This window comes from Leptonychotes weddellii, chromosome 5 (assembly GCF_054177405.1).
Source record: "Leptonychotes weddellii isolate Sample4059 chromosome 5, ASM5417740v2, whole genome shotgun sequence".
Classification (NCBI taxonomy): Eukaryota; Metazoa; Chordata; class Mammalia; order Carnivora; family Phocidae; genus Leptonychotes; species Leptonychotes weddellii.
The window spans coordinates 76,800,294-76,823,195 of NC_138373.1; positions in this window are offsets into that span (position 1 = coordinate 76,800,294).

The window sequence follows — 22,902 nt, forward strand, 5'->3', positions numbered from 1 at the left end:
TGGCAACATATTTCTTCCTCATGGCCCCTCTGCTTCTCTCTAAGATCTGCTCCATTTTCTTTATATGCTTGGGGATTGACAACTTTAGTTTGCACCTGGCCATTGTGTTCTTCCTGGGTCCAAACACCAAATGCCCAGTCTTCTAGTGTTGCATATTCCAAATCCCCTATGTAACAACTGTCTTTTATGCAAAGTTTCAAAGGCCATAGCTGAGGGCCAGACAAAATATTAACAGCCTTTGTTCTAAGCAGTCTTCCCTAGTTGGGAAACAGTCATGTGTTATAAGCCCTGGCCACCTGAGCAGGGCAATATCTCTTAGATTTGGGCCACTGGCCAAGTCAAGCATTTGACAGGTGGCCTTTGGTCCACTTGTGTCAAGGGAATGAAACAGGGTCCACAAGAGGTGAGACTTCAGTCCTAGGCACAGTCACACATTTACGCAGCACCCCCTGACCTCCCCTCATCTTTGTTTTGATACCATGTGAAATCAAAAACTTTGACTTGGAGTTCAGTTTGGTAACGAGGCATAGGACCCCCGAGGCCCATGTTGCCTTCCATTACTCTTGCATATTGCACTGGCCCAGGGATGGGTCTTCACCCTCTTCTCTTCTTCAGACTCTGCCCGAGAAACCTTCATCTGAGCGCAGGGCTTCAGTCAACCCTATGATGACTTCGAATCTACGTGTCCCACTCAGCTCCTCTCTAAGCCCCAGACCTTGCATCCAGTTTCCTCTCAGGCAACTTATCTGTATCTGAAGTTCCCAAGTGTAAATCAAAACTGTTGTCTTTTCCTAAAGCCTCTTCTGACATTCCCCAATGACCTAAATTTCCTGTTTACTGAATGTCAGAGCTTCTCTTTAATTGTCCAAGTCTGAAAAGTCCTAACAGTTTTCAATCTTCTCTATCTGTTATATTCACTCAGAATCACCCCCTTCTTCATAATACCTATTGCTGCTTCTTTTGTGCACATCCCCTCCATTTCATTAGATTTGTATAATAACCTCCTCACTAGCAGGTCTGACCCATTTTTTCTCTTCTAATCTTTCTGCCACAGCACGATCAGAATTCTCTTTCTAAAAGTGACCTAATGTCAGTTCCCTAATTAAAAAACTTCAATAGCTCCCCATTGCCTATAGGATAAATTCTGAACTCCTTAGCTTAGTTTATTATACCCTTGACAGTCTGCCCCTAACTACCTCTCCCTCCTTACACCCTTCTGTTCCCCATCTCTTTCCAGTTCTCAGTCATACCAACTACCCATTATCCCCACATGTGCCAAGTTCTTCTGCAGCTTCATGTATTTTTATAATGGCTTTCTGCCTGGAATATTATTGCTCTACTGATTCATAAGGGTCAGCTCAAAATCTTATAACTCAAATCCTCTGGCCCACTTTTCCTAAGGCAACTGCTTCCTCCTTGCACCTCCCAAAGTTCTTTATCCATTCTTCCATTAAAGCACTAAACATATTGCATTAGAATTATTTTCTAGTGGTTAGCAGACATGACTCATTTAGGGTCCAGGGATATTGACACTGATGGATGGTAGGACCAAGTAAGGACAATTGATACTGTGGCAACATGGAGAATACAACTGCTGACCAAAGGCATCTTTAGTGGACACTTTTTCCACTATCATCTTTTTTCCCTTTCCAAATTTGAGTACCTTTCTTATATTTTCATCATTTCCATATATTATGAGTCTTGCCAAAAAACCGAAACTCTTCTATAGTTGGGGTACAGGTATGAGACCTCAGTTCCACCAACAGAAGCAACTGCATGAAACATGGATCTGGAAATGAGCAGTGTGAGGGGGGCAGGTAATGCCAGGGCACTGATCTGGCTAGCCTGGTGATGAGAGTGTCTGGTTCTTTGGACGGCCATGCTGAGCTTCAGGAGGTAGGTTCTGGGCAGTAAGGGCAGCAGTGCAAGCAAGGGAGGTCTCCCTGATACCACTGGGCTTGTTCCTGGCTGCAAACTTTCAGACTCAGCCTCTCAGACTCTCCTATGGAGTCTCTGACCCACTTAATATCCTGTAATACATTTATTCTATGCTACAACTAGCTAGAGTGGATTGTATCATTTGCCTCTAAGAACCTCTTATTGAAAGATAATTAGAATTGAATATATATATGTCTATATATATATATTATATATCTATATCTATATATCCTCTATTACTGTGTTAACAAATTACCACAGATTTAGGGTCTGAAAACAACACAAATTTATCATGTTATAGTTTTATAGGTCATAAGTCTGATACAGGTATCAATGAGCTAAAATCAGGGCATTAGCAGGGCTGCATTCTTTTTTGGAGACTCTAGGGTGAATTTATTTCCTACCTGTTTTTGGTTTCTAGAAGCCACACACACTCCTTGGCTCTTGGAGCTTTTCTTCCATCTTCAAAGCCAGCAACAGCAAGTCAAGTACATTTTATGCTTCAAATTTCTCCTGCTTCTTTTCCTCTCTCCATTCTGACTGAGTCTGGGAAAGATTCTCTGCTTTTAAGTATTCGGCACCTAAGAACATCCTACTTCATTTCTTTAATTATTTCTCCAACATCCCAGGGATGTGAGGCAGACTCAAGCGTGGAGTACAACAAAGGAGATACAGGATCTTGGACTTCACCTGAACCAGAGTCCAGAGAGGTCAAAAGAAAGGCAGACCTATTGACTTGCTGACTTCCCTCCACTGGGCCTCATGGCTTTCCTCTTACCACTTACAGTCTGTCACATGGTAACTGGGTTCATTGGCAGAAAGACAGACTGTGAAGGAGAAAGTAAAAAATGTCTTCTAGAAGCCCAAGGGAGCTTTTCAGGAGACAGCACATCTGGCAATGTTTCAAACTAAGACTGGCTTAGGTTCTGATGAAATAAAAAAAAAAAATACATGGTGACTCTTTTTAACCTGTGGAAACTTGGTTAGAGATCTTGAATGACTTCCCACTGCTCTTTAGAAAAGTCCTAAATCCTTAACAAAGGCTCACAGTGCCTGCATGACCTGGTTCCTGCCCACCTCTCTGGTTTCCTCTCTTACCAATATTTTCCTGGCTCTCAACAGCCCAGCTAAGCCAGTTGTCTTCCAGTTCTTCAAAGTGGTCATGCCCTGTGCTTATGCTATTTCCTCTCCCTTGATCATTTTCCCATTTCTTTTCCTACTTCTTCACCTAGATAACTCACCCTCCATTTTAGGTCTCTTTAAATTTACTTATTCATGGACGTCTTTCCTGACACCTTGGGCTAGTATCAGTCAGAGTTCTTTAGAAAAACCCAATCAGTAGGATATATATACAAATCAAGGTATTTATTTTAAGGAATTGGCTCACATGATTATGGAGGCTGAGGAGTCCCACACTCTGCTGTCTGCAAGCTGGAGACTCAACAAAGCTGGTAGTATAGTTCCAATTTGAGTCTGCAGGCCTTAGAGCTAGGAGCATTGATGGTATAAGTCCTCACCCAAGGGCAGAAGACCAATGTCCCAGCTCAGCAGTCAGACAGAGAGTGAGCTCTCCTTTCCTTCTCCTTTTTGTTCTCTTTAGGCCCTCAATGGATTGGATGATGTCTATCCATGTTGGAGAGGACAATCTACTTTACTCAGTCTAACCTCAAATATTAATCTCATCCAGAAACACCTTTACAGACACACCAAGAAATAATATTTAACCAAATAATTGGGTACCCCATGACCTAATCAAGTTGACACATAAACTTAACCGCCACAGTCCCCCTGTTATGCATAACAACATATCACAATTGTAATTAAGTAATTAATTATCTGTAGTGCTGCGATTACAACCTTAAGGTCTATCTTCCTTTTTTTAGACTATAAACTCCACAAGGAACTTATTTTATTCACCACTTTATCCTCAGAGTATAACACAGTGACAGAATACAGTTGGCACTTAAGAATTTATTGAATTAATAGCTTTCCAGTAAAGTCCCACCAATTGCTAAGGAAGATATTACTGAAGAGTTTGGGAGGTAGAGAGTTTCCAACTCTATTGCAATTTCTGAGGCGAAGCACTTCATCTTACATTACTTTATCTCTCAAAAATGCTATCTCCCTGATTCCTAAGTCCCAGCATTTTTGAATAAATACTCAGTGATAGAAGGAAGAGAACTAATGGCATGGTATTGGGGTGGCGGTGAGAGAAATGTCAAAGGGCAGGCCTGGGTCTTGGGCTGGTTTGTGAGAAGACTCTGTGCAGGTACTTAACTTCCACCTTGCTTCACCTCCAAGCTTGGTCTGTGCCCAAGCACTGCTGCTCTCTGGGTCAGGAGCAGAAGGGCCTTTCCATCTCTGTGCTTAAGGGAAGAAGAATGTCTTCCTGTAAGTCCACATTAAGAAATGTTAAAATTGTTCCCCAACTTTGTAAAAAAAGCAAGGAGAAATCAGCTAATTAAGGGAGGGCAAACTCAAATGGTCATGGCCAAGTGGAAAGGCAGAATGAGTCCCCTGAAAACCTGGAGCTGGTAGGGATCCTAGAATTTATCTAGTCCAGGTCTATATTTTACAGGTGAGGCATCTGAGGACCACATAAGCTCACTGGTTCATCCAAGATTAGTGACCAAGCCAGACCTCAGATTCACCTCTTTAGACCTCTAACTTGGGGCTCTTTTTACCCCATCATTTCTCCTGTCCACTTTAATGACTTGTGTACACACTTGAACACAGATACACAGAATCAATGTAATCACTAAACCCATATAATCCAGGTTCTAGATGGGGTCTCTTTTCTTTTGAAATACAAATAATACTAGTTTGAGACCCTCATTCTATGGGCAATGGGGATCCACCTTCTCTCCAGTCTTTCCAGAGATACTTACAGAAACCTACTCTTCTGCCGGTCACGTCCAGCTCTGAGTTCCTGCTTTAGCTGAATTAATTCAATTTGTGGATCACCTGGGCAAACTGTGCATGCTTTGCCTTTTCCTCACAAAGTTACCCCTTGCTGGGTGTGACTCCTTCACCTTTCCCAGGTGACACCATCACCAAGCTGATGGAGCCTTGTGTGTAGCAGACTCTGATGAAGGTTCAGGGCCATGGAGGGACTTTACCTTGCAGCACTGCAAACAACTTCACTGTACAATAGACACCCTGTTCTCAAACATTCTTGGACATTCCTACTAACCACTGTTCTGAGTAAGGGGCAACTTCCAGCCACATTACACAGGCCCCTCTACCTCCTTTCTCCTTTCTCATCTTACCCCAAATCCTATTACATTTTTGTGCAAAAAAAATTTTTAATTATGTTGTTGATTATCTCATTTGTCATTGACCAAGCTCTTGGAGTCCATCTTCTGCACTTCATTATGCATATCAAGGTGTTTCCCTAACCAAAGGCAGTTCTCTTCCTGAGATGAACTTTATCTAGAGCCATCTGTGTGTGTGTGTGTTGGTGTGAAATATAATGTGGCTCATTTGTTCTTAATTTTTCTACTTGTTACTTTAGTTTAATATTCCAAGATACCTTTTAGAGAAAAATGAGAACTCAAAGAAGAATCAGGACAAGAATGTAAATGGCCAGAGTAGGCAGATGAGGTGCTGCAGAGGGGTGGGAAAGCCTCTGAAAACCACAGAGCTGAGACAAGGTCAAGGCTCAGATTCAGGGTGGCCCCTGGAGGTGGGTGTGCCAATGGTGGGACACATAAGGCAAGGTTTGAGTAGTTGAGACTCCTCAGATGGGCAGGATGTCAGATGGAGATTGGGCAGAGATGAGAGGAGTCATTGAAACAATTGTCCAAAGCCTCCAACTCCTGCTAATGCAGCTGTTACAGCAGCCCCAGAGTCTGGCTGTCAGTCACCATTAGAACAGCACCTCAGAGGTACTTCAAGGAGGCCTGGGAGTCAGAGGCCAAGGCAGAGTCCAGAAAGGGATTTTATTAGGTCATTCTCTTCAACTAGAGTGAACAGTGCCAGAGGCAGCTGCAGTATTCGTGAATAGGAGGTGGGATCTGGGAGAGCTGCTGGTGGAGGTTTTTGGAGGAGCATAATCTTCAAGGTCTTACTGCCTCTTCCTAAAACATAGGTCTAGTCTAAATGAATGTACTCTCATTTGCTTCCAGAAGCTCCTCTTTGCTCTGTTTGCGGCTGCCCCAGGCCTGGCAGGGGACACTGCTTAGATGATCATAGAGTAGGAGCTTCTTTCATGTTAATAATATAATATATAATATAATATAATATAATATAATATAATATAATATAATATAATATAATAATATAATATAATATAACATAATAATATAAAACAATAACTAATACTTACAAATGTTTTACCTGAATTTACTCATAACAAACTTATGAAAGTTGGCATTATCTGTATTTTACAAGTGAGCAAACTGAGATAGAGAAGTTGAGGAGCTTTTCCAAGGTCACAGAGTCAGCAAGGGGCTGGGAATCAAACCCAGGCTGTTTAGCAGCAGAGTCTAAGTGCTTAACCGCTGTACCAGCTGCCTTTTAGTAGACATTTGAAGCATGAACTGTGTGAAGGGCACTCCATATATATGGCCAATCAGAAAATGTGACATAGTTCTCAATCAGAAAAATGACAAAAGAAATAGTTTGACCACTTTGAATATGTAAACTTGTACAATAAGAAATTAATTATTTATGTAAAAATTATGTAGGGTTGTGCTAGGCAGTGTTTTGCATTCCAAGGAGTGGAAACTGATTCTGGCTCCCATAAAGGATGTTGGCTGTCACATAATCATCTGAGCCAATTCCTCCTCCTGAAGGGGAAGGTGGAGAACCAGGACTGAGAACAGAGCTCCTGTCTGGCCAAGCCTGGCTCTGAGGACACTGCTGACCTGACTTGCTTAGCTGTTGCCGGAGGCCCTGACAGCATTGAAGTTATATGTTAAAACATGTATTCAGAAAAGTGCATGCTCATAAGTGTACAGCTCCAAGAATTGACAGAGTCAACATACCTGTGTGTGTACCCACCACCCACCAAGATGCAGAATATTACAGCACCTCACATGAAAAGATTCAGTGTCAATAAATATTTGAAACAATTTTCTAGAGTGGATGCTCATTTGTATTCCTACCAGGTGCTCCACATCCCCCACAACCAGGTCCTGCTGTCTTCATTTTAGCCATTCTGGAGGATTTGTAATGGTATCTCATTGTGGTTTTAATTTGAATTTCTCTGATAATTAGTGAAGCTGGACAACTTTTCACATCATATTGACCATTTGATATTCCCTTTTGTCCTTTTTTTTGGTTTTGTTTTCTGTTGAGTTGTCTGCCTTTTTCTTATTGATTTGTAGGAGTTCTTTATGTATTCTGGATACAAGTCCTTTATTGATGCCTATTGCAAATACCTTCTCCCACTCTGTGGCTTGTGTTTTCACTCTCTTATGATATCTTTGAACAACAGTTCTCAATTTCAATGTGGTCCAATTTATTGATTTTCTTCCCTTTATCGTTAGAGCTTTTTGTATCCTATTTAGGAACTCTGCGCCTACTCCAAGGTCAGGAAAATATTCACCTATGTTTCCTTCTAAAGGCTTTATCATTTAACCAGGGTATTGCTTTTTTAAAATGACCTTTAAGTGTTTCAATTATGACAATGGACAGTTGCAATTCCCCTGAGAATAGTTGCTAAATCCGTGTTAAAATGTTTTGTCCTGTTTTAAACAGACCATGTCAGATTTATGTCAGATAACCTCTGAAAGCGCCAAATGTAAGCAATGATTGAGATCATTGTAAGGCTAATGGGTTTCCCCAAACAATTTTTATTGTTCCCAAATAAAGTAATTAAGCAAAAGTTCCACTGGTAAAGAAGAAACTCTCACTTTATATGTCAGCAAAAGTGGTATATTTCAGGCCTGTTTTGATTGCAAATGACAGGAATTCAACTACAAGTAGCTTTAAAAAAGTTAAAAAGAAAGATGAGAAGGACAGAGAGGGGATTTAACTGGCCCTAAATCCTAATTGCCAGGAAGAACAAGATGGTGCTGACTTCAGGCACAGCTGGATCTAGGCACTAAACCTATTAGGGCTCTACCTGTACTCTCTCTATACTTTTACATCTCCTTCTCTATGCATTTTGGCCTCATAATCAAAAGGAAGAAAGGATGGCCACGAATAGCTCTAAGTCTATATTCTTATAATTTATAATCCAGGAAGAGAGATGCCTTTCCCTGTATTTATATATTCCAACTTAGAGAATGCCCTGATTGGACTTACTTGTGTCATGTGCTCACTCCTCAACATATTACTGTGGTCATGGAGTTGGAATATACTCCAAATGGTCAGGCTGGGTCACATGTTTACCCCTATGACAGGGGAGGAGCTCTGGGTCATTGTGAATGACAGCACACTTTGCCCAGAGGATGAGTAGGTGGTTCTCCAGTAGGAAAGTGAGGCAGTATTTTCAGACATTCACTAATGTATATTTCTGTTAAATTAAAGTGGCAAGAAAAGGAAGAATCTTTTGGTGTCAAGGGGTTTCCCTAGCCTTTCTGCTTTTTATAAAATTCTATATGACAGGAACTGTGCTAGGTGTTAGGGATACAGACATAAAAAAGCCATTTTCTGTGCCTTAAGGCCCACACAATCTTTTAGCTGAATAGAAACATCAAAAGACAAATACAAGACAGTGTGATGTTTGCGAAATGGACCTGCACAAGTTACAGTGGGTGCATGTAATGGTGTCTGGAGTACCAGATGGGAGCAAATTGAGCTAACTCTGAAAGAGGGGACGTTCTCTGGCAGGTGAATAGAGGAAGGGTGAAGGTGCCTTCCAGGCAAAGACAGCAGCTTGACAAAGGCAGAGAGGCACAGTGACATAGGGTGTGTTCAATGGAAATCCAAGTTCAGGATGTCAGCACAGCCCAGACCTGTCTTGCACTGCTGGCTCACCAATGTCAGGCAGGGTGTGGGCACGTGCATTAGAGGGGCAGGTGGGAGATAGTATCTTTGGTAGGCAACCTTAAAACCAGTGGAGGATTTTGTCCCTAGCAGTGGTTGCGTTTCGGCCATACCAAAATGGAGACCTGTCTAAAGAGTCTGTTAAGGGCTTTTGGGACGTTTACATGAAGAGGCTCAACCATCCCATGACTTCTTATCAAAACAAAATGTGCACCGCTGAGCTATTGTTACTTTGAGGCATGTTTACGTTTGAGCTAAATTCAGTACTGCCCTTCCACTGAAGTCCTTCTCCTCTCCTTTCTTTGTGCACTTGTGTGTGTGCGAGCGTGCGCGCTTGCACCTGCCTGCGCTAGTATCTCTCTTACTTTGAAAGACTGCCTGCCCTGTATAATGTTGACAAGGAGAAGACATGCCGGGAAAATGTCACAGCTGAATGGTCCCAAGGGAAACAGCTTTGTCAAATGCCAAGCGTGTGAGAAAGATAAGGCCCACTGGGGTCTGGGGAGGGTGTGACTAAGCGAGAGTAGGCTAGGGGCTGGCAACATTGGTGCCCCCAAGATGGTTTTAGTGCCTGTTTCAGAGCAAGCCGAGGGCAGGGGCTTGTCATTAGGGAAGGGTGACGTGAAGCTCCGTTTAAAATTCAGGGCCCAGCCCTGCCAGCCTGGGCTCTGGGGATGATGAGGGAGACTGACAGATGAGTTTGGGCATGGAGGATCTGCAGCCCCTCTGTGGTTTGGACAGAGACGCTTCTCAAGCAAGGACACGTTTGAATCCTCCAAAGGGGTTTGAGCAGGCTTGGTAGGAAGAGACACAGAAGTTGGTGGGAAGGTGTGAGTTAGACAAGATTTTCAAGACTTCTACTCCAGTTCCAGTACGCGTTCCCAGGGCACATTTTCTGGGACCTTGAAATTTTCCAGTTGCAAATGAAGACAACAATGGGTACTGCTGTGAAAGCACAGCATCTGTGGTTTTTGGCCAGGAATTGACTAAGTTTTGGATATTTCCTGAACCGTATTGAAACCAAACCCATGTACTCAGCATGCAACAGGTTGGCTTCTATAAGAAGCAGTGCCCATGCTTTGGGGAAATTGAAAGGCTCTTTCTCTTCATCCCATGTATTAGAGGGTCATCTCTCATTTCTTCCTCCCAGGAGAGTGTCAGATCCTGTTTATTCGACAAAAGCCACATCTGTCCATATCTCTGCACCCCAACTTGGCACAGGCATAGAGGAGGGAACAGTCAAGGAGAAACCAGGTACTGGATAGAAAACTGTACCATCATGCTCTAAAACACTGATTTAGGCAGCAATTACTTCCTTCTATTCACAGGTGTTCCCCAAATTCATGAAGTGCCTGATCATGGGAATTGTACAATGGATGTTTTCTATTCATTAATTCATTTAATGCACGTATTGTAAGAACTTATTATCTTCCATGATAGGGGCTTTGGGAGAAATCAGAAAGCAGTAATACACGATCTCTGTCTTCAGGAATCTCATAGAATCATAAGAGAAAGAAGACATGCAAATAAGGATAATTCAATCTAAGAAGTAATTAGCCTCATAACAAAGGTTTAAATAAAGGGTCATACATGCCACTTCTCATTGGTTACAAGCAAACTATGGCCACCCTAAGCAAAAAGAGATTTTTTAGGATGCTGAGATAATTCATAATCTAAGCTTCAGAAGGACAGAAATGAGGACAACTCCTGGGAATCCCAGGCGTGGATTCAGTTTTTAGGAAACTGCTCTAAGCTACAACTGCATTTCATCTTGTTACTCCTTTTTTGTTCCACTGAGACCAGCTTGTGGCAGTCTCTTGCACTGTCTCGTACAGTGTCTTATCAGAGGCTGTCAGAAGTAGCTAGACACTCTAGCACCGAAGCCTAGAAGGAGGTGGCTCATACTGCCACCCATCCTTCATCAGCTCAGACTACCCCACATTTTAAGGAGCTGTTACCTTCATCATCTTATCTCCAGGTGAGGTGGGTGAGGTGCTGTGCTTGGCTTAGCCTAGATCAATGCCTGCTTCTTGGCCTGGGGGTTAAGGAAGTATCTGTTAGAGGAAGAAAAAGTGCTCAGCAGGAAAGACGTTAAGCCATCACCTACAAGTGATATATATAGATACTTAGAGGAGAGGTTATGTTTAGATGGTAGAATCAGAGAAAGTTTTGAGAAGGGCTGGATTTTGCACTGGATTTTTGATGTAGGCCAACTTTTAGTGAGTCTGCCTCAGTCATGCCCTGCTGTTATGAGAATGCTCCCCTCTCAACAATACAGATATACCCACATAGAGGCACATCCAAGTCATAATTGATGACTTTCATTCCTTGGCCATGGCTGAGCAGAATGGGTTGAATAACTGAATGTCAGTCCAGTGGGTAAGTTGACCCAATGAAAGCTCCTTCCCTGTACACTGGGAATTGGTATACCCTACAGGACGCTGGTCAGTTGGCCAGTGGGCTTGGAGTTGAGAAAACATGTAAGTCTCAGGTGCCTATGTTTGCTCAGTATATATGGGAAGGTGAGAAAACAGAATCTGAAAGTAATAGAGCAGACTCATGGGAGGAAATAGGGATAGAGCATATCTGACTAGTGAGGAAGGAGGAAGTGTGGTCAGAGGAGAGAGAGAGAGAGAGGAATGAGTCATTGCCCCCTATGGCTTCCCAATTTATTCCAATGCCTTGTAAGGTCCAGTTGTACTGGTACTTTTGGTTTTCATGAGCTATACTTCTAACTTTCCACTTAATTCCTTTTGAGTCAATTTCTATTTCTTCCTATCCATAAAGGATAGTGGCTATGGACCTGTCACAATGGGCCAAGAGGTGAGGAAGAACATTACAGGCAGCTTGAACAAAGCCTAACGGTGGGAGAGCATGGGACTTCATTAAAGAACAGTAAGAATAGTTTTGTAAACAAAACTAGGAAGTGAGATGGGGAAGTAGGTAAGGTCAGGCTGTGAAGACTAAAGAGTTTAGAAGTTGACAGAGGTGTAGGATTGAGCCACTGAATTTTTGAGCTAGAAAGAGTTAATCAAACCTGGTCTTTGAGAAGATCACAGTGAGTGGACACCAATTTTGTATCCAAAAAGGATGCAAAACTCCTGCTTTCCAAGGAGAGGGGAAGAAATTCCTTCTATGCCTTACTTCCCTAAGATCTGGCCTGGGATAGTTTATTTCATACTGGATGTGCAGCCTTTTTTTCTCTCTTTATGATGGGCAGCACCCCAAACAGAATCTGAGACTCTTCAACTCTGTTTCCCAGATTAGTCATGTCTAAGCTGGGTGTAGGGAATGAGAGTAGAAATTTTTAAAACCTGAATGGTTAAATTCTTTGAAATATCTATTGTCAGGGCAAATTTCTCACCTACAATAAGCAGATTGTATAAATCAATGCATTCTGACATATTCTGCCTTTGAGAACATAATTTGGACCACTCTAAAAAGGCGGAGAAAAGTTGCCTAATGGTGGAGGTTGTTAATGATTTTTAAAATTACCAATTGTACAGAAAAACATTTTCATGCCTACACCCCAGCTCATCCAGCCATGGACAATAAGTAAGGTACAGATCTACAGTCACAAATTTACAAGTACCTTGCTTGTCACTGCATGCATTCCCTTTTATGAGCCCTCTGTGACAGGAAGAGAAACATAAGGAGTATAGGAACAGTGAGTACCAACTAATTTAGCAGCCAGCCTATTCTCAGTGGCGATGTCTAATAACCAGGTGAGAAAGCAGAGATGATGTTAAATAGAAATGATTGCTGAGGGTAAGTTGAAAGAGTCCAGGAATGGCTTAGTTGGTCAGGTATGTCCTGGGGAAACTCAGGGCAGAGAGGAGACTCTTTTGGCGTGAGGTGGGGGATTCCATATAGATAGGATATGAAGGAATAAGCCAGAGTGATAGTAATCACACTCAGCCCTATCACTGCTTGCCGGTGACAGCAGTTCCAGCCAATTAGCCAGGACTTCTCCCCACTTCTTTTGCTTTCTGGTGCTGCTAATGGTGGTGAGGTCAAGAGGGTATCCTCACTTCAACATCAACCTCGTCACTACCTGGCACTACTTACTAACAGTTAATTCTGCAGGTGACAGTTCTTGGTGGCATAGGTTGAGGTGCCAGTGGGGAACAATCCCAAAGGGGAAATGGAGAGAAGTTTAAAGAGTGGAAATGCTGACAAGAAGCAGAGTGGTCCATTTATTTTTGCCCAAGTTGTGTGGAAAGAGGGCATTGCCTTGGCACAAGGGATGGTGCTCCACTCTGGGTCTCAGTCCCACATCCTTTAAAATGTGGAGCTGGGAGCAGAAGGCCTTCAGGGCCTCCCCCTTCTAATGCTTACATGGTGTGATCCTGTGGATGACTGACCTCACTGGGGTCTGTTCTCCATCACTTGTGGAGGAGGTGAGAGGGACATCGTGGCTGCGGACGAGGCCTGCCCATAGTTTGAAGAGGAAAACAAACACGATAAAACCTGACTGCTTTCCTGAGGGATTTTGGTGGCATTCTGATAAACTGACAGAAACCAAAATCTTCCTCTGCCACTTTTCCAAGTCGAGGCCAATAGCCGACACTCTTCCTTGCTATTTGGGTAGGCAAACGTGGAACTCTGTAAAACCAAAGCATGTGGAACGGGAAGAGTGAGCCACCTTCACTTACTCGACACTTGAAAATTACTGTTTCAAGTTTTTTTTTTAAACTGTGGATTCCATATCTCCTTGGTTGATGTGATTTGAATGAATAGCACTTCAATTAATTCAATCATCTTACCAATCAGAAATCCTGTCTATAATTCATTCTTCCCTTCCTCTCTTCTCTCCTCCAAGAGACAGTTTTGATGCATGCGCTCAGGACAAGGCAGTAAGAATGGATAAAAATTCCAGTGCTTCATATGTCCAGTGGGGACAATAGCCATGTAGACACAGCACAGTGATCTGGCACATGATAGAATTTACCTGGTACATTTTTGTCTGAAAAGAAAAATAAAGGAAAGTAATTTTGCTCTCTGCTTTTTGAGGTCAGCCTTTTCCAGAAAAGTCTCCCCTTGTTCAACTGATCTCTGTGTCCCTGTGTTTTCACTGGCTGGGCCTTGTTCTGTCTTCTTCTCTTCCTCTCAAAATTCCCTTTGTCCTGTAAGAACCATCTCAATTATCACCTTTATTTGCCTTTCCCATCCCATAGTTCTCCTGCTCTGTTGGCCAGGGAAGAGAAAGAACCCCTGCAAGATGCTTCAGAGAGTGAAAGTTCTGGGTTTGCTTGTCTGCCTTTGTGACTCTCCTCTACTTGCGTTTAATTTTGTAGAGACAAAGGTGCAAAGGCGGACTGGACCTCCTGCGCTGTGGCCAGTGCACACTGGACCTGTAGTCCTGCAGCCCTGCTACCATGTATCTGCTTAAGACAGTCCTTAACTCCCCCGGTACACCAGAAATGCTAAGCCACCCAGAAGCCTCGGCTTCACTCTTTGCTGCGCTGCACCTTTAAGGATTCCATCATCATTTAGGAGTGGTAAAATGGCACAGTGTATGAGTGCAGCGATGAAACTTTAAGGCTATTTGTCCCAAAGTGAAAGGGAAATGGACACACCATCCAGTATATAATAGCATTAAAGGTTTGTGAAGAGGATACTCAGCTGTGATTCCCAATCTGGCTTGAGCATCTTTCTCACATGACTCTTCAATGTGACAGACCTTTCTTTTCTTTTTTTTTTTAAAGATTTTATTTATTTATTTGAGACAGAGAGAATGAGAGACAGAGAGCATGAGAGGGAGGAGGGTCAGAGGGAGAAGCAGACTCCCTGCCGAGCAGGGAGCCCGATGCGGGACTTGATCCAGGGACTCCAGGATCATGACCTGAGCCGAAGGCAGTCGCTTAACCAACTGAGCCACCCAGGCGCCCCAGACCTTTCTTTTCTGAGTCAGTCCACTTGGTGGCTTATATTACCTTAGTGGACTTTAGGTCCCTCGTCCTCATTCTGAGCCCAAGTTTGGAGCTCGCTTTTGATCATCTAAATTTCAGTTTTTGCTCCCAGCAGACCTTGTTAGTTTACTAGGTCACAAAGTTTCTTTAAAACTAAATTATACATTTTTAAATTTATGAGGCTAAAGTTTCTTGGCTATATAATGGCAGCAAAAGGGAATCAGGTTTTAAAACTTGCTTTAGGGTATTGAACAATTGTGTTTGTGGTGATTTTACAATCCTGTAAGCATTTATTTTGAAGTTATCATTTGATGCCATAGGTTGGCCACTTATATCTTCTCTGTCAATTTCTCCTCTAAGTTTGGTGTCTCAGCTCAGCACGGGAGTGTCATTCTTTGAGATAGGACAAGGTTGCTTTATGTATTGGTTTTCTGCACTCTGTTCCATTATAGGATTTTAACAGGTGAAGCCAGAGCATACTGCACCTAGACACTGAGGAGGCAGCTCCCGTTCAGGGTGGTCTACATAATCATGGAACCCACTATCCCTCTCCCCAGCTCTAGACATGCTGAGGTAGTGTTGTCCTTTTTCTCAATATAATTCCACACTCCCAGTGTATCAGCCCTAATTAATAAGGCAGGGGAAGTCAGAATAGTGCATGTCTCTCACCAGCACATAAAGCCCTCAGAGCTTTGGGTTTTGTCCTGCTGACCAGGTGGAAACTCATCAAAGTGTGGCAGAGGAGAGGTAAACCCACAGCAATGCATAGTCAGGGAGAAGAGAGAGCTAAACTGAGCTCCATTTTAACTATTTGACATGTGGCCTGGAGAAGAGCCTACAGAAATTGAGTGGTTTAGTTCTCGAAGATTTCAGCTTTCCATTTGGTCTCTCCTTCCTTGTAAAAGATCTCTTAGATCTTCATTGGCATGAAAAAAAAAAAATCCATATCCCGATGACTCTCCACTTAGTATCTCCATTCAAACGTCAACTTATCTTCATGACATCCCACTGGATGACTAATGGATACTTCAAATTTAATGTGATCAACCCAAGGTGCTAAAATCCTTCTCCCAAACTTGCTCCTTTTACAGTCTTTCCCCTCCTAGTAAATGCTAATTCCAGCCTTCTGTTTGCTGAGGACTAAAACCTTGGTTTGGAGTCACCCCTGAAATCTATCTCTCACATTCCATATTATTTACAACTGCAATCTCATTGGCTTTACATTCACACCACATCCCAAACCTGACCGCTTGCCACTACCTCCATTTCTGCTATCCTCATTCAAATCACTGCAATTTCCTCCTTGGCTTATTGTAATAGTTCCCAACCAATACCCAGCTTCCACTTAACTCCCTAACACCCTGTTCACAGCACAGGAGATGGCGTGATCCTTTCCAAGTTAAGTCAGACAATGTCACTCCTCTGCTTCAGATCTACCTCTGGGACCTAAAAGGCCCCATTTCTCCCTGACTTTATCTCCTACTGCTTTGCCCCATGCTTACTCCTTCTGGCTACTCTAACTTCCTTGCTTTTTAGGAGCTTGCCGGGCACACTCCTGCCTCAAGTACTTCTCATGTGCTTTTCCTTCCCCTTTCAGTGCTTCTTCTGGGGAAATCTGAGTGGCTTGTTTCTTCATTTCCTTCAGATCTTACTCCCATCTTACCTTCTCAACGAGACCAATTCTGATTGTCCTCAATAAATTGTGTCCCCATTGAATACTTTCTGCGGTGGTTCTTTCTTTTGCTTTATATCTTAGGACTCATCACCATCGTGCCACTGTCTGGCATACTCTAAGAGTTGGCTAGTGCTGAGTATCAAGCCCTCCCCCCCAACCAGTGACAACAGTCATTTATTTTTCCTACTAGCACATCTGTGGGTTGGCCGAGGTTTAGGCGATCCAGGCTGGGTTTGTCTTCATGGTCCGGTCTGGCTTCCTCCTTGCAGGTAAGACTCAGGTGGCCTCCATGTGATTTCATCCTAGGACCCATGCAGGAGGGGCAGCAGCTGCCCAGGGAAAGCTCTTCTCATGGTGATGGCAGAGGTACAAGACAATGAGGACAACCTGCAAACACATTTTGAAGACTTTTTAGCTAACTTTGGTAATGATAGCGTATCTATGGTCAATCTTTGTGTGTGTGTGTGTGTGATAGAGAGAGAGATGTGTTCATCACCTCTGTTTTGTTTTGAGATGAAATGTTTATATTTGTCAGATATGACCCCCTCACATGGCTCACTGCCACTTCTTTTGTTCAAATATCACTTTTTCAGAGTGACTCCCTTTTCAAAGATAACACCCCTTATTCTACTTCCTTGCTCTGCTATATTTTAAAACAGCATTTATCTCTACATAACATTATAGCAAACATTTGTTTGCTTGTTTGTCTCTCCTACAAGAATATAAGCTTCATGAGGGTAGACTGTCTTGTGCACTGATGAATTCTCAATACCTAGAACAGTGTTTGGATCCTAGAAGCCTTTCAATAAATATTGCTAAATGAATGATGAGAAACCATTACAAAAGAGGTCTAAGACTGTGTTAGAAGAGAGGGCTTTGTCCCTGAATTATGTGGTGTTACTCTGCAACATCCATTTATTCAGGGAAAAGCTCTTTTTGACACAACATCAATATTTTTGGCATTTGTGTTTTTTTATTTGCTCATAAAACACTGTCTGTGCCCCTGTGAGAGCATCTCTAAATTGTTCTTGATACTGCATGTGATGCTTTGATTATTTCTGAAGCCATTCTCTGAGTCTGTAATATATCTGTACTTCTTGTGTGCAGATACTTTGAAAATGGGAGAGCTGAGCTAAAAATATTCAGAAGTAGCTAAGCAGTCAGCATTGCTTCAACCTTGCGCACTGACTGCTTCTGTGTCTTATCCTTGCATCTGGTATCAAAACAAAAATCTTTAACATGAGTAGTTATTCTAGTCCTAAAGAAATCTATTATTGTCACAGATAATGAATAAGGCAGCTTTTGAAAACACCCAAACAATGTTCCCTAATCTGTCTCTCCAGGCACCCACCTTGCTCCTACAATGAGAACGTTATAATCAGATTCATCCCAAATAGACTTACTTTTATATAATTTAGAACTATAATAATTTTAAAATCTCACATATTTGTATAGGATTTTTCCTTTTTTTGGAGCACTTTTAGATCACATGTATTCTTTTCTTTTTACGTCAAAACAGGCCCATTTGACGCAGGAAAAATGAGGCCCAGAAGAGTTCATTGACATCCTTAAGGTCACTTGGCTAACTAGTGATCATGTCAAAATCTCTAGCCTTCTGTGCTGTACAGATTGTGAATACTGAAATATTCAAGTAACCTCTTCTGATACCCAGTATTGACTTCTTTTTTTCTAGATTTGAAAATATATCAGTAAGGTTAAAAAGTAAACTTAAAAGAAATAAAAGTGTGCTTTGGCAAAGCTGTAGGACTGGGTGATCAATTATGTGCTCTCCCTACAACCCCTTCACCATATTTATGAGGACAAAACCAGGGTGGTTTTAATGGAGTAGGATGGGCACAATAAGGTAGCATGAAATGTCAAGGAAATGTGTGCAAGGGGAGGGGGGCTTCGCCCAAATCATACAGAAAATGAGAACATGTGTATTAATGCACTAGAGCTTTCTTTGCCAACTCTATCTTTCTCAAGCCCTCTCACATGGAGGCTTAGTCCTGGCCAGTACTTGAACCAATTCTGACCAGGGGATCAGACCTCCATATCATGGGATCTAGGGCTTTCTGTCGTGGATCAAGTGTCTGATATGCGTTATGGGCAACCATATCCCCATCAAGTCCATATCTTCTTTTGGCCACTGCAGGGGTCAGTTCTTATGACGGGGTTTCTGTTTGGCATCCTGGCCTGAGTATCAGACCATTTATCTGGGACCCCAATGCCCCATCCAGCTCCTGGTAGCTCATATCCTGAGGGGGTGTCTGGGTTTTTGTTTCCACTCACTATCAAGCAGTAGTGGTAGGGGGCTGGGGCAGTCATCTTGGATAAAAGGGTGAGTGAATCACAGACCCTTGTAAGGCACATGCTTGCCCGTGAGTCTGGAAATGGCAATGCTGAATTAGCTGTAAATAGGCCCTATGAGCGCAGATGGAGAACCCAAGACTCAAAGTCCAAAAGGATGATGTAATTCAGGTTTTGTCCAGACAGCTGTCCTATCTCTCCAGTGAGTGGGCATAGGAATCCAGGGAGTGTGTTTGTTTTTTCACACATGCATTCATTGACTATCTACCACATTCCAGGTAGGATGTCAGGCATTGAGGTTTTTTTTTTTTTTTTAAAGATTTTATTTATTTATTCATGAGAGACAGAGAGAGAGAGAGAGGCAGAGGGAGAAGTAGGCTCCCAAGGAGCAGGGAGCCCGATGTGGGACTCGATCCCAGGACTCTGGGATCATGACCTGAGCCGAAGGCAGACGCTTAACCATCTGAGCCACCCAGGTGCCCCCAGGCATTGAGGTTTTAGCAAATCAGCCTAATCAGGTAGGCAGTTGTAGCAGCATTACCAACAACTAATCCACTCATATTCCTAACCAGTGCCAGCCCCCTACCACTACTGCTTGATAGTGAGTGGAAAGAGCTCCCCTTTCACTTTAGGGGACTGTGAAAGCCATTTCTGAAACCAGCAAGTGTGCCCTTACTAAATGAATTCTAAAAATGCTTTTTGAGGAGAAGGAAGGAGAAATCTCTGGCTCATGCTCAGGATTTTGAAGGCAGAATTAGATTTGGCAGTAGGAAAAATTCAATTCCATTTAACAAAGATTTATTTATTTTAAAAGTTCTTTTATATGCCTGAAACCACAAAGTTGAAAAAAAGGAGTTGGTCATGGACTCTGCTCTCTAGGGATTAACAGTCTAGGGACTGAGAAAGACCCAAAAATAGTTGAAGTGGGTGCAGTAATTCCAGCATCAGGCAGATTAAGCAAGTGCTATAGTAGGGTAAAAGTGAAACACCTGTAGGGCTCAGTGGTTATCAAATATTTTTGGAGGACTGAGGAAGGAAGAAGTCTGAGAGTGCTATAGCTTGTCCTCAGTGTCTTCCCGTTTCTTTGATGGGATCTTCTCTTTAAATTAAATTACATTAAATTGAAATTTTGATTAGTTAATACATTCCAATATTCAAAAACCAAAACAATTTCAGTAGATGTACGTTAAGAAGTCTTGCTCCCATGATGTCCCAGAAATTTTGTTTTCACCACGTTCCATTCAGATCATTTCCTCCACTCCTGTTTCCTGCCAGTAAGCTTTTGTATTGGTTTCTTTTGTATTCTTCTAGGGCTATTTTATGTAAACAAAGCAGATAAGAATATTCCTTTTTATTACTTCCTTTTTCTTCCACAAAATTACATTATATACAGTGTCCATCTTGCTTTTTTCCCTTCACAATATACCCCAGAGATGATTCTATATCAATAAATAAAGAGTGTCTTGATTCTTGCTTTAAGAATCTTGCTTTAAATCTCTTGCTTTATAAATGCGTAGAAAACCTTGCAGTTTGCTTACAACTCCCAATAGATGGACACTTGGAGTGTTTGCTGTTAAAAAATTGTTGCACAAACCATGTACATACATCATTTCACATGTGTGCAGGTGTATCTAAAGGGCAAATACCCAGAAGTAGGACTGCTCAGAGCTCCACTCTCTTTTCCTTTTTTCTTTTTTTTAAATCAAGCTATCATTATTCCACAGTGTCAAAGATAATTTACTTTGCCATACAGACTCTCAAAGACCAAAGGAATGGATCTCTTAGGGTTGAATTCTAGGTCTATGAGAAAATATTAAGTGGGATCCTAAGACACTTTCCACATCTTAAGATATGTAGGAAGCCATTTATTTCACATAATCCTCTTATATGATTGACTCTATTATCAGATCCTGATTTCCAAATCCATCAATATTTGTTTTGGCCTGGTCAGTGGCTCTCTTTGTCCTCATTCATCTGTTCAACCAACAAATGGTTTTTGGGCACTTTCTAGACCTTAAGTCTGATAGACACTGGAGTTAGAGTGGACTCTTACTTGGTCCTGCTTCCTAGCTTATAATCTAGACAGAGATATAAACATCTAAATACACATTTAGTACGGTAGTTATTACGGTACACATATATATAGGTTGAGCTTTGCTCCCAGCAGCTCCACCTTCTCTGTGTATGCTTTTGGCAAGCTATTGGCATCTCTCACTGCCACTAGCCATATGCTTTTCATAATGCCCAGAAATTGGGGTCAGAAAACTTGGATTTTGGTTTAATCTGTGCTACTAATTAATATTGTAATGTAAGTACATTAGTAACATAATAAGCTTGTAGTTTTTAGAATATCAAAATTCTTCATCTAAGATGTGAGTATCAAATGATATCAAAGCTTAAAAGTGCTGTGCAAATTATTGTTTACATCCTTTCTCCCCTAGGAAACAGAACTGTGAGTGAGAACAACCAAGGATTGCGGGAATAATTGCAGTGGTAATGATAATATTTGTTTCTGGACCGATAGAACCTCTCAAGTTCCTTCCCTTTCCCAGGTAGATTTGTCCAGATCACACACAGTCAGAGGCAGACTTTAAAGTTCTTCTGCAACAGTCATTAATGCGATTTCTCTGTTCCACCGTGTGGGCTTGGTGTGCCACTTACGGAGGCACCAATGCTGGCCCATCTGTCCTTGTCGCTGTCATTGTTGACTTTATCCCCACTGAGCCACTGAACTGACCATCTTGCTCTTATCAAGGTGGGGAGGGCTTTTTGAGACAGTGTGCCTGGAACTGCAGTATTAGAGTTGTACCCAAAGTATTCCTGTACACAGGCAGTACATCAGTGTTGGCACATGGTCAGAATCAGGTATCTGCACCAGGGTGTGGTTAGGAAGAGAAAGCCCAGGTCAAGTAGTCCAACAGAAGAACTGTCATAGGGAAGCACATATCCAAGGTGCTAGAAGAGCTGAAAAGTCAATGTGGGGAGAGTGAGACAACTCAAGAGATTAGCAACATTAACAATCTGCAACCAATCCTAGGGGATTAAGTAGTACTGATAGAGCCCAAGAGGCAGACCTGCCATGGGAGTGTGGATCCTTGAACAGTCCCAGCCCTTGATGAGGCTGTGTCCCAACCCTGAAGCAGAGGGGTGGGGGCGGGGGGCAGTGAAATCCCCTGTCTTCTGTTTTCCTCCTATGCTCCAGTCTCCTGGTAGTGTCTTTCATGAGCTGAGCCTGGTGAGAAGACACTTGGCAAGGAGCCTGGGAAATACATTTTGCTGGAGAAAGTCAGGGGACCAATCTGAGAGCAAATAGGAAAATAACCATCACAGAATCTCAACTCATTCTCAGAAAGTGTTCCCACTAAGAGGGGAAGGTTGCCTCTAACTTTCCTCTTGTTCCTGAGGCTGAATATTTTGTCAGTTTTTAAATTCTTTGTTATTCTTTTTTTTCCAGCAGGCCCACTGCATCCTGTGCAGAGTGCTCCTGGCAGTCTCCACCTGGGACCATTGATACATGCTATTCTACCTGTTCTCTTTGATGCTTACAATTGTCTAGTTAGCTCTTTCCTCAGTGTCTTGGTTGGATTCCAAGGTAGGAAAGGGGAAAGCCAGAATCAACAGGTCACCTACAAGCCCAAGCGCATTACCTCTTTGAATCATAGAGAAGCCAGAAAATTCTGAGAAGGAGCAAGACAATTGCTGAGGTTTCATGTTGGTAATTACCTATCACTCCCCAAGTGGGTTATAGAGAAAACCTCTCTAAATAGCTTTAGCTTTAGCTACAGTCTTCCAGTCTTGATTAGAACGGTAGATTTTTGGAGCTAGAAATGTTAGAAATCAGCAATCTCAACATTTTCTTCTTCATTTTTATGAACAGTGAAAATGAGGTCCAGCAAGGTTAAGTGACAAGGTCAAGATCACATAACAAGTTAGTGGTGTGAGCTGATTTCCAAACATTCCTTTTCCATCTGCATGCATCAATTTCACCTATGTTCCATATTGACTCCCATCTTAATACATTGTTTAAGGGGTCTAAACAGTTCCTCTCCTTCCACTTGGGAGTTTCTCCTGTTAAGATCACTTCAGGGAGTCTCCTGGGTTTTGAAGAAAAGAACATTTTCAGCAGATTTT